Source organism: Arachis stenosperma, chromosome 10, assembly GCF_014773155.1.
Source record: "Arachis stenosperma cultivar V10309 chromosome 10, arast.V10309.gnm1.PFL2, whole genome shotgun sequence".
Taxonomy (NCBI): Eukaryota; Viridiplantae; Streptophyta; class Magnoliopsida; order Fabales; family Fabaceae; genus Arachis; species Arachis stenosperma.
Window position 1 is genome coordinate 53,187,803 of NC_080386.1, and position 11,992 is coordinate 53,199,794.

Here is an 11,992-nt window from a genome sequence, read left to right on the forward strand (position 1 = left end):
CGTACAAATTATCCGCTCATCACAACACCAAACTTAAATTGTTGCTTGTCCCCAAGCAACTGAAGATCAAATAGGATAAAAAGAAGAGAATATGCAATGAACTCCAAAAACATCTATGAAGATCAGTATTAATTAGATGAGCGGGGCTTTTAGCTTTTTGCCTCTGAATAGTTTTGGCATCTCACTTTATCCTTTGGAATTCAGAATGATTGGCTTCTTTAGGAACTTAGAATCCAGATAGTGTTATTGATTCTCCTAGTTAAGTATGATGATTCTTGAACACAGCTACTTCATGAGTCTTGGCCGTGGCCGAAAGCACTCTGTCTTCCAGTATTACCACCGGATACATACATGCCACAGACACATAATTGGGTGAACCTTTTCAGATTGTGACTCAGCTTTGCTAAAGTCCCCAATTAGAGGTGTCCAGGGTTCTTAAGCACACTCCTATTGCCTTGGATCACAACTTTATTTCTTTCTTTTTCTTCCTTTTTCTCTTTCTCCCCTTTTTTTTCGTTTTTTTTTTGTATTCACTGCTTTTTCTTGCTTCAAGAATCATTTTTATGATTTTTCAGATCCTCAGTAACATGTCTCCTTTTTCATCATTCTTTCAAGAGCCAACATTCATGAACCACAAATTCAAAAGACATATGCACTGTTCAAGCATACATTCAGAGAACAAAAGTGTTGCCACCACATCAAAATAATTAAACTGCTATAAAATTCAAAATTCATGCAATTCTATTCTTTTTCAATTAAGAACAATCTCTAAGAAAGGTGATGGATTCATAGGACATTCATAACTTTAAGGCATAGACACTAAGACACTAATGATCACAAGACACAAACATAGATAAACATAAAGCATAATTTTCGAAAAACAGAAAATTAAAGAACAAGGAGATTAAAGAACGGGTCCACCTTAGTGATGGCGGCTTGTTCTTCCTCTTGAAGGTCTTATGGAGTGCTTGAGCTCCTCAATGTCTCTTCCTTGTCTTTGTTGCTCCTCTCTCATGATTCTTTGATCTTCTCTAATTTCATGGAGGAGAATGGAGTGTTCTTGGTGCTCCACCCTTAGTTGTCCCATGTTGGAACTCAATTCTCCTAGGGAGGTGTTTAGTTGCTCCCAATAGTCTTGTGGAGGAAAGTGCATCCCTTGAGGCATCTCAGGGATTTCATGATGAGTGGGGTCTCTTGTGTGCTCCATCCTCTTCTTAGTGATGGGCTTGTCCTCATCAATAGGGGTGTCTCCCTCTATGTCAACTCCAACTGAATAACAGAGGTGACAAATGAGATGAGGGAAGGCTAACCTTGCCAAGGTGGAAGACTTGTCCGCCACCTTGTAGAGTTCTTGAGCTATGACCTCATGAACTTCCACTTCTTCTCCAATCATGATGCTATGAATCATGATGGCTCGGTCTAGAGTAACTTCGGACCGGTTGCTAGTGGGAATGATTGAGCGTTGAATAAACTCCAACCATCCTCTAGCCATGGGCTTGAGGTCATGCCTTCTCAATTGAACCAGCTTCCCTCTTGAATCTCTCTTCCATTGTGCGCCCTCTTCACATATGACTGTGAGGACTTGGTCCAACCTTTGATCAAAGTTGACCCTTCTAGTGTAAGGATGTTCATCTCCTTGCATCATGGGCAAGTTGAATGCTAACCTTACACTTTCCGGACTAAAATCCAAGTATTTTCCCCGAACCATAGTAAGATAATTCTTTGGATCCGGGTTCACACTTTGATCATGGTTCTTGGTGATCCATGCATTGGCATAGAACTCTTGAACCATCAAGATTCCGACTTGTTGAATGGGGTTGGTAAGGACTTCCCAACCTCTTCTTCGGATCTCATGGCGGATCTCCGGATATTCACCCTTTTTGAGTGAAAAGGGGACCTCGGGGATCACCTTCTTCAAGGCCACAACTTCATAGAAGTGGTCTTGATGCACCCTTGAGATGAATCTATCTATCTCCCATGACTCGGAGGTGGAAGCTTTTGCCTTCCCTTTCCTCTTTCTAGAGGTTTCTCCGGCCTTGGATGCCATAAATGGTTATGGAAAAACGAAAAAGCAACGCTTTTACCACACCAAACTTAAAAGGTTTGCTCGTCCTCGAGCAAAAGAAGAAAGAAGAGAGTAGAAGAAGAAGAAATGAGGAAGAAGGGAGTGGCTTATGTATTCGGCCAAGGAGGGGGAGAAGTGATGTTCAGGTTGTGTGAGAATGAAGGAGTGAAGAAGGGTATTTATGGGAGGGAGGGGGGGATAGGGTTCGGCCATTATGGGTGGGTTTGGGAGGGAAAGTGGTTTGAATTTGAAGGGTGAGGTAGGTGGGGTTTTATGAAGGATGGATGTGAGTGGTGAAGAGAAAGATGGGAGTTGATAGGTGAAGGGTTTTTGGGGAAGAGGTATTGAGGTGATTGGTGAATGGGTGAAGAAGAAGAGAGAGAGTGGTGGGTTGGTGGGGATCCTGTGGGGTCCACAGATCCTGTGGTGTCAAGGAAAAGTCATCCCTGCACCAAATGGCATTCAAAATCACGTTTTGAGCCATTTCTGGCGTTAAACGCCGGGCTGGTGCCCATTCCTGGCGTTTAACGCTAGGTTCTTGCCCTTTTCTTGCGTTTAACGCCAGTCTGGTGCCCCTTTCTGGCGTTAAACGCCCAGAATGGTGCCAGACTGGGCGTTAAACGCCCAACTGCTAGCCTCACTGGCGTTTAAACGTCAGTGGGTTCTTCCTCCAGGGTGTGCTATTTTTCTTCCTGTTTTTCATTCTGTTTTTGTTTTTTCAATTGATTTTGTGTCTTCTTATGATCATCAACCTACAAAATAAAATAAAATAACAAAGGAAAATATATAAAATATAACATTGGGTTGCCTCCCAACAAGCGCTTCTTTAATGTCAGTAGCTTGACAGAGGACTCTCATGGAGCCTCACAGATACTCAGAGCAATGTTGGAACCTCCCAACACCAAACTTAGAGTTTGAATGTGGGGGTTCAACACCAAACTTAGAGTTTGGTTGTGGCCTCCCAACACCAAACTTAGAGTTTGACTGTGGGGGCTCTATTTGACTCTGATTTGAGAGAAGCTCTTCATGCTTATTCTCCATGGTGACAGAAGGATATCCTTGAGCCTTAAACACAAAGGATTCTTCATTCACTTGAATGATCAGTTCACCTCCATCAACATCAATCACAGCCTTTGCTGTGGCTAGGAAGGGTCTGCCAAGGATGATGGTTTCATCCATGCACTTCCCAGTCTCTAGGACTATGAAATCAGCAGGGATGTAATGGTCTTCAATCTTCACCAAAACATCCTCTACAAGTCCATGAGCTTATTTTCTTGAGTTGTCTGCCATCTCTAATGAGATTCTTGCAGCTTGTACCTCAAAGATCCTTAGCTTCTCCATTACAGAGAGAGGCATGAGGTTTACACTTGACCCTAAGTCACACAGAGCCTTCTTGAAGGTCATGGTGCCTATGGTACAAGGTATTGAAAACTTCCCAGGATCTTGTTTCTTTTGAGGTAATTTCTGCCTAGACAAGTCATCCAGTTCTTTGGTGAGCAAAGGAGGTTCATCCTTCCAAGTCTCATTTCCAAATAACTTGTCATTTAGCTTCATGATTGCTCCAAGGTATTTAGCAACTTGCTCTTCAGTGACATACTCATCCTCTTCAGAGGAAGAATACTCATCAGAGCTCATGAAAGGCAGAAGTAAGTCCAATGGAATCTCTATGGTCTCTTTTTGAGCCTCAGATTCCCATGGTTCCTCATTAGGGAACTCTGTGGAGGCTAGTGCACGCCCATTGAGGCCTTCCTCAGTGGCGTCCACTTCCTCTCTTTCCTCTCCAGATTCGGCCATGTTTATGGCTTTGCACTCTCCTTTTGGATTTTCTTCTGTATTGCTTGGAAGAGTACTTGGAGGGAGTTCAGTAATTTTCTTGCTCAGCTGTCCCACTTGTGCCTCCAAATTCCTAATGGAGGACCTTGTTTCAGTCATGAAACTTTGAGTGGTTTTGATTAGATCAGAGACCATGGTTGCTAAGTCAGAGGGGTTCTGCTTAGAATTCTCTGTCTGTTGCTGAGAAGATGATGGAAAAGGCTTGCCATTGCTAAACCTGTTTCTTCCACCATTATTGTTGAAACCTTGTTGAGGTCTCTCTTGATTCTTCCATGAGAAATTTGGGTGATTTCTCCATGAAGAATTATAGGTGTTTCCATAGGGTTCTCCTAGGTAATTCACCTCTTCCATTGAAGGGTTCTCAGGATCATAAGCTTCTACTTCAGATGAAGCATCCTTAGTACTGCTTGGTGCATTTTGCATTCCAGACAGACTTTGAGAAATCAAATTGGCTTGTTGAGTCAATATCTTGTTCTGAGCCAAAATGGCATTCGGAGTATCAATCTCAAGAACTCCTTTCTTCTGACTTGTCCCATTGTTCACAGGATTTCTTTCAGAAGTGTACATGAATTGGTTATTTGCAACCATTTCAATGAGCTCTTGAGCCTCTGTAGGCGTCTTCTTCAGATGAAGAAATCCTCCAGCAGAGCTATCCAAAGACATCTTGGATAGTTCAGAGAGACCATCATAGAAAATACCTATGATGCTCCATTCAGAAAGCATGTCAGATGGACATTTTCTGATCAATTGTTTGTATCTTTCCCAAGCTTCATAGAGGGATTCACCATCCTTCTGTCTGAAGGTTTGGACTTCCACTCTAAGCTTACTCAATTTTTGAGGTGGAAAGAACTTTGCCAAGAAGGCATTGACTAGCTTTTCCCAAGAGTCCAGGCTTTCTTTAGGTTGAGAGTCCAACCATATTCTAGCTCTGTCTCTTACAGCAAAAGGGAATAGCATCAGTCTGTAGACCTCAGGGTCAACCCCATTAGTCTTGACTGTGTCACAGATTTGCAAGAACTCAGCTAAAAACTGATGAGGATCTTCCAATGGAAGTCCATGGAACTTGCAATTCTGTTGCATTAGAGAAAGTAATTGAGGCTTAAGCTCAAAGTTGTTTGCTCCAATGGCAGGGATAGAGATGCTTCTCCCATAGAAGTCGGGAGTAGGTGCAGTAAAGTCACCCAGCACCTTCCTTGCATTGTTGGCATTGTTGTTGTTTTCGGCTGCCATAGGTTCTTCTTCCTTGAAGAATTCGGTCAGGTCCTCAACAGAGAGTTGTGCCTTAGCTTCTCTTAGCTTTCGCTTCAAGGTCCTTTCAGGTTCAGGGTCAGCTTCAACAAGAATGCCTTTGTCTCTGCTCCTGCTCATATGAAAGAGAAGAGAACAAGAAAATGTGGAATCCTCTATGTCACAGTATAGAGATTCCTTGAGGTGTCAGAGGAAAAGAAAAGTAGAAGACAGAAATAGAAAATTCGAATTTATCAAAGAAGATGGGGTTCGAATTTTGCATTAAGGAATAGTGTTAGTCCATAAATAGAAGGATGTGAAAAGAAGGGAAGTAATATTCGAAAATTAAGTAAAAAAATTTTGAAAACATTTTTGAAAAACACTACTTGATTTTCGAAAATAAGAGTGGGAAAGAAATCAAATGATTTTTGAAAAAGATTTTGAAATTAGAAGTTAAAAAGATTTGATTGAAAACTATTTTGAAAAAGATGTGATTAAAAAGATATGATTGGTTTTAAAAAAAGATGTGATTGAGAAGATATGATTTGAAAAACATTTTAAAAAAGATTTGATTTTAAAATTAATGACTTGCCTAACAAGAAAAGATATGATTCAAACATTAAACCTTTCTCAACAGAAAAGGTAACAAACTTGAGATGTTCAATCAAATCATTAATTGTTAGTAAGTATCTTTGAAAAAGGAAAGAAATTGATTTTGAAAACATTTGATTGAAAAGATTTGATTTGAAAAAGATTTGATTTTGAAAAACTTTGAAAACTTGAAAAAAAAATTGATTTGAAAACAAAATCTTCCCCCTTGTGCCATCCTGGCGTTAAACGCCCAGAATGGTATCCATTCTGGCGTTTAAATGCCAGTCTGTCCTTCTTCACTGGGCGTTTTGAACGCCCAGCTTTTTCTGTGTAATTCCTCTGCTGCATGTTCTGAATCTTCAGTCCCCTGTACTATTGGCTTGAAAATAGAACCAAGATCAAATAAACAAGGCATGCAAGACACCAAACTTAAGATTAGACACTATACTCAAACAAGAAACATAAAATATTTTTGGTTTTTATGATTTTAAAAATTTTTTTGTGCTTTTTTCGAAAATTATATGGAAATAGAAAATAAAGGTTTCAGAATTCTCAATTTGAATTTCCAGGAATCATTGCAATGCTAGTCTAAGACTCCGGTCCAAGAATTAGACATGGCTTCACAGCCAGCCAAGCTTTCAAAGAAAGCTTCGGTCCAAAACACTAGACATGGCCAATGGCCAGCCAAGCCTTAGCAGATCATTGCTCCAATAGCAAGATTGATAGAGATCAACAAGCTATTGTGATGATCAGTTGAAACCTCGGTCCAATAAGATTAGACATGGCTTCACAGCCAGCCAGATTTCAGCAGATCACCATGAAACACTAGAATTCATTCTTAAGAACTCTGAAGAAAAATACCTAATCTAAGCAACAAGATGAACCGTCAGTTGTCCATACACAAGAACAATCCCCGGCAACGGCGCCAAAAACTTGGTGCACGAAATTGTGATCACTACTTTTACACAGAACAATCCTCGGTAATGGCTCCAAAGACTTGGTGCTCAATACCATGGCATAAACACAACTTCGCACAACTAACCAGCAAGTGCACTGGGTCGTCCAAGTAATAAACCTTACGCGAGTAAGGGTCGATCCCACGGAGATTGTTGGTATGAAGCAAGCTATGGTCACCTTGTAAATCTCAGTCAGGCAGACTCAAATGGGTATAGTGATAAACGAATAAAGCATAAAGATAAAGATAGAGATACTTATGTATATCATTGGTGAGAGCTTCAGATAAGCGTATGAAGATGCCTTCCCTTCCGTCTCTCTGCTTTCCTACAGTCTTCATCCAATCCTTCTTACTCCTTTCCATGGCAAGCTCATGTAGGGTTTCACCGTTGTCAGTGGCTACCTCCCATCCTCTCAGTGAAAACGTTGCCTATGCTCTGTCACAGCATGGGTAATCAGCTGTCGGTTCTCGGTCAAGCCGGAATAAAATCCATCGATTCTTTTGCGTCTGTCACTAACGCCCCGCCTGCTAGGAGTTTGAAGCACGTCACAGTCATTCAATCATTGAATCATACTCAGAATACCACAGACAAGGTTAGACCTTCCGGATTCTCTTGAATGCTGCCATCAGTTCTCGCCTATACCACGAAGACTCTGATCTCACGGAATGGCTGGCTCGTTTGTCAGGCGAGCACTCGGTTGTCAGGCGATCAACCATGCATCGTGTATCAGGAATCCAAGAGATATTCACTAAGCCTCGTATGCTTGTAGAACAAGAGTGGTTGTCAGTCACTTTGTTCATAAGTGAGAATGATGATGAGTGTCACGGATCATCACATTCATCAAGTTGAAGAACAGGTGATATCTTGGAACAAGAACAAGCGGAATTGAATAGAAGAACAATAGTAATTGCATTAATACTCGAGGTACAGCAGAGCTCCACACCTTAATCTATGGTGTGTAGAAACTCCACCGTTGAAAATACATAAGAACAAGGTCTAGGCATGGCCGTGAGGCCAGCCTCCCAGTGATCAAAAGATTCAAAGATCTCCCGATGATAAAAGGATCTAAAATAATCCAAAGATGAAAAATACAATAGTAAAAGGTCCTATATATAGAGAACTAGTATATAGATGAGTAAATGACATAAAAATCCACTTCCGGGCCCACTTGGTGTGTGCTTGGGCTGAGCAAATGAAGCATTTTCGTGTAGAGACTCCTCTTGGAGTTAAACGCCAGCTTTGGTGCCAGTTTGGGCGTTTAACTCCCATTTAGGTGCCAGTTCCGGCGTTTAACGCTGGAATTTCTGTAGGTGACTTTGAACGCCGGTTTGGGCCATCAAATCTTGGGCAAAGTATGGACTATCATATATTGCTGGAAAGCCCAGGATGTCTACTTTCCAACGCCGTTGAGAGCGCGCCAATTGGGCTTCTGTAGCTCCAGTAAATCCACTTCGAGTGCAGGGAGGTCAGAATCCAACAGCATCTGCAGTCCTTTTGAGTCTCTGGATCAGATTTTTGCTCAGATCCCTCAATTTCAGCCAGAAAATACCTGAAATCACAGAAAAACACACAAACTCATAGTAAAGTCCAGAAAAGTGAATTTTAACTAAAAACTAATTAAAATATAATAAAAACTAACTAGATTATACTAAAAACATACTAAAAACAATGCCAAAAAGCGTACAAATTATCCGCTCATCAATTGCAGCCTAATTAGCAGCTCTAACCAAGCAAATGGAGAAGAATCAAGTTTCAGCAATCAACACTCAAGCACCTATGCAAGAAGTTAGAGGATGAATATGAATGGGAACAAGCTAACTATGTGAACAATTCATCAAGACAACCATATGACCCCAATGGTAAAACTTACAACCCAGTTTGGAAGAACCACCCAAGACCACAAACCATATCACTCTAACCAATATCAATACAACAACCCCAACCATCAATCAAACAACCATAGACTGTACCACAATTCACACAATGCCCCCTACTAATCCAACCAACAACCACACAATAACCACTCTCAAACCCAAGATGTATCATCCTCAGCCCCACAACCATGTGATAACAGCAACAATTTTGCAAGATTGGAGGCTGCTATGTGATGAGCGGATAATTTGTACGCTTTTTGGCATTGTTTTTAGTATGTTTTTAGTATGATCTAGTTAGTTTTTAGTATATTTTTATTAGTTTTTAGTTAAAATTCACTTTTCTGGACTTTACTATGAGTTTGTGTGTTTTTCTGTGATTTCAGGTATTTTCTGGCTGAAATTGAGGGATCTGAGCAAAAATCTGATCCAGAGACTTAAAAGGACTACAGATGCTGTTGGATTCTGACCTCCCTGCACTCGAAGTGGATTTTCTGGAGCTACAGAAGCCCAATTGGCGCGCTCTCAACGGCGTTGGAAAGTAGACATCCTGGGCTTTCCAGCAATATATAATAGTCCATACTTTGCCCAAGATTTGATGGCCCAAACCGGCGTTCAAAGTCACCTACAGAAATCCCAGCGTTAAACGCCGGAACTGGCACCTAAATGGGAGTTAAACGCCCAAACTGGCACCAAAATGGGAGTTAAACGCCAAGAAGAGTCTCTACACGAAAATTACTTCATTGCTCAGCCCAAGCACACACCAAGTGGGCCCGGAAGTGGATTTTTATGTCATTTACTCATCTCTGTACACCCTAGTCTACTAGTTTCCTATATATAGGACCTTTTACTATTGTATTTTCATCTTGGTTCTTCTGGTTCCCTCTCTGGGGCCGAAACCAATGATCACACTATCACTTATGTATTTTCAACGGTGGAGTTTCTACACACCATAGATTAAGGTGTGGAGCTCTGCTGTACCTCGAGTATTAATGCAATTACTATTGTTCTTCTATTCAATTCCGCTTGTTCTTTATCCAAGATATCACTTGTTCTTCAACATGATGAAGGTGATGATTGACGCCCATCACCATTCTCACCCATGAACAAGGTGACTGACAACCATTCTTGTTCTACAAGCATCTGAGGCTTAGTGAATGTCTCTTGGATTTCTGATTGCATGATGCATGGTTGATCGCCTGACAACCGAGTGCTCGCCTGACAAACGAGCCAGCCATTCCGTGAGATCAGAGTCTTCGTGGTATAGGCAGGATCTGATGGCAGCATTCAAGAGAATCCGGAAGGTCTAACCTTGTCTGTGGTATTCTGAGTAGGATTCAATGATTGAATGACTGTGATGTGCTTCAAACCTGTAACCTACTGGGCGTTAGTGACAGACGCAAAAGAGTGATTCTATTCCGGTAGGGGAGGGAACCAAACCAGTGATTGGCAGCACTGTGACAGAGTGCGTGCATTAGCTTTCACTGCGCGGATGGGAGGTAGCTGCTGACAACAGTGAAACCCTACACGAGCTTGCCATGGAAAGGAGTAAGAAGGATTGGATGAAGACAGTAGGAAAGCAGAGAGACGGAAGGGAAGGCATCTTCATACGCTTGTCTGAAGCTCTTACACCAATGATATACATAAGTATCTCTATCTTTATCTTTACGTTTTATTCATCATCTATACCCATTTGAGTCTGCCTGACTGAGATGTACAAGGTGACCATAGCTTGCTTCATACCAACAATCTCCGTGGGATCGACCCTTACTCACGTAAGGTATTACTTGGACGACCCAGTGCACTTGCTGGTTAGTTGTGCGAAGTTGTATTGATCACAATTTCGTGCACCAAGTTTTTGGCGCCGTTGCCGGGGATTGTTCTTGTGTATGGACAACTGACGGTTCATCTTGTTGCTTAGATTAGGTATTATTTTTTCAGAGTTCTTAAGAATGAATTCTAGTGTTTCAAGGTGATGTTCTTATCATCACCAAAGCTGATTGATCATCATCAATTTAGCTCTTGAATGCAATGTCCTGCTGAAGCTTAGCCGGCCATGTCTAATTCCTTTAGACTAAAGCTTTAGACTAACATTGCATGATTCCTGGAATTCTCATTAAGAATTTTGATACCTTTATTTTTCTTTTCACCTAATTTTCGAAAAATCCAAAAAAATTATAAAATCATAAAAACCAAAAATATTTCTTGTTTAAGTCTAGTGTCTCATTTTAAGTTTGGTGTCAACTGCATGTTTCTGTTCTTCTTGCATTTTTCGAATTTTTGCATGTGTCTTAATTAATCTTCAAGTTGTTCTTGATGATTTTCTTGTTTTGATCTTTGAATTCTATTGACTTGAGTGTTTTGTTGTTTCTCATATGCATTCTCATTTTGTTAGTGTCAGTAGTGTACAAACTGCTAAGTTTGGTGTCTTGCATGCATTGTTATTTGATTTTAGTTGCATTTTGATTATTCCTCATTATTAAAAATCCAAAAAAAAAAATTTTAAATTTGTGTCTTTTCAAGTCAATAATACAGAGAATTGAAGATTCAGAACATACTGCAGAGGAATTATACAGAAAAAGCTGGGCATTCAAAAATGCCCAGTGAAGAAGACAGACTGGCGTTTAAACGCCAGCCAGGGTGCCTGGCTGGGCGTTTAACGCCCAAAAGGGTAGTAGTTTGGGCGTTAAACGCCAGAATGTGCACCATTCTGGGCGTTTAACGCCAGGATGGCAAAGGGGGAAGATTTTGTTTTCAAAATCAATTTTTTTTCAAGTTTTCAAAGTTTTTCAAAATCAAATCTTTTTCAAATCATATCTTTTCAATCAAATGTTTTCAAAATCAATTTCTTTCCTTTTTCAAAGATACTTACTAACAATTAATGATTTGATTGAACATTTTTTGCCTTTGCTGTTGAGGAAGGTTTTATGTTTGAATCATATCTTTTCTTGTTAGGCAAGTCATTAATTTTTTTTAAAATCAAATCTTTTTCAAATTGTTTTCAAATCATATCTTTTAAAATTGTTTTCAAATCATATCTTTTTAAAATTGTTTTCAAATCATATCTTTTCAATCACATCTTTTTAAAACCAATCATATCTTCTTAACCACATCTTTTTCAAAATAGTTTTCAATCAAATCTTTTTGATTTCTAATTTCAAAATCTTTTTCAAAAATCACTTGATTTCTTTTCCACTCTTATTTTCGAAAATCAATTAAGTGTTTTTCAAAATGTTTTCAAAATCTTTTACTTAAATTTTCGAAAATTACTTCCCTTCTTCTCACATCCTTCTTTTTTTGGACTAACTCTATTCCTTAATGCAAAATTCGAACTCCATCTTCTTTGATAAGTTCGAATTTTCTACTTCTGTCTTCCATTTTTCTTCCTCTGACACCTCAAGGAATCTCTATACTGTGACATAGAGGATTCCATATTTTCTTGTTCTCTT

At 40.0% G+C, this 11,992-nt stretch overlaps 1 non-coding gene across 1 annotated transcript; it reads left to right on the forward strand.

The window, feature by feature from the left end:
• The first annotated feature begins 4,619 nt into the window (after positions 1 to 4,619).
• LOC130959619 (small nucleolar RNA R71) lies at positions 4,620 to 4,723 on the forward strand. The gene has a single exon (XR_009078691.1). It is a non-coding gene; the product is annotated as a small nucleolar RNA R71 (small nucleolar RNA).
• The last annotated feature ends 7,269 nt before the right edge of the window (positions 4,724 to 11,992 follow it).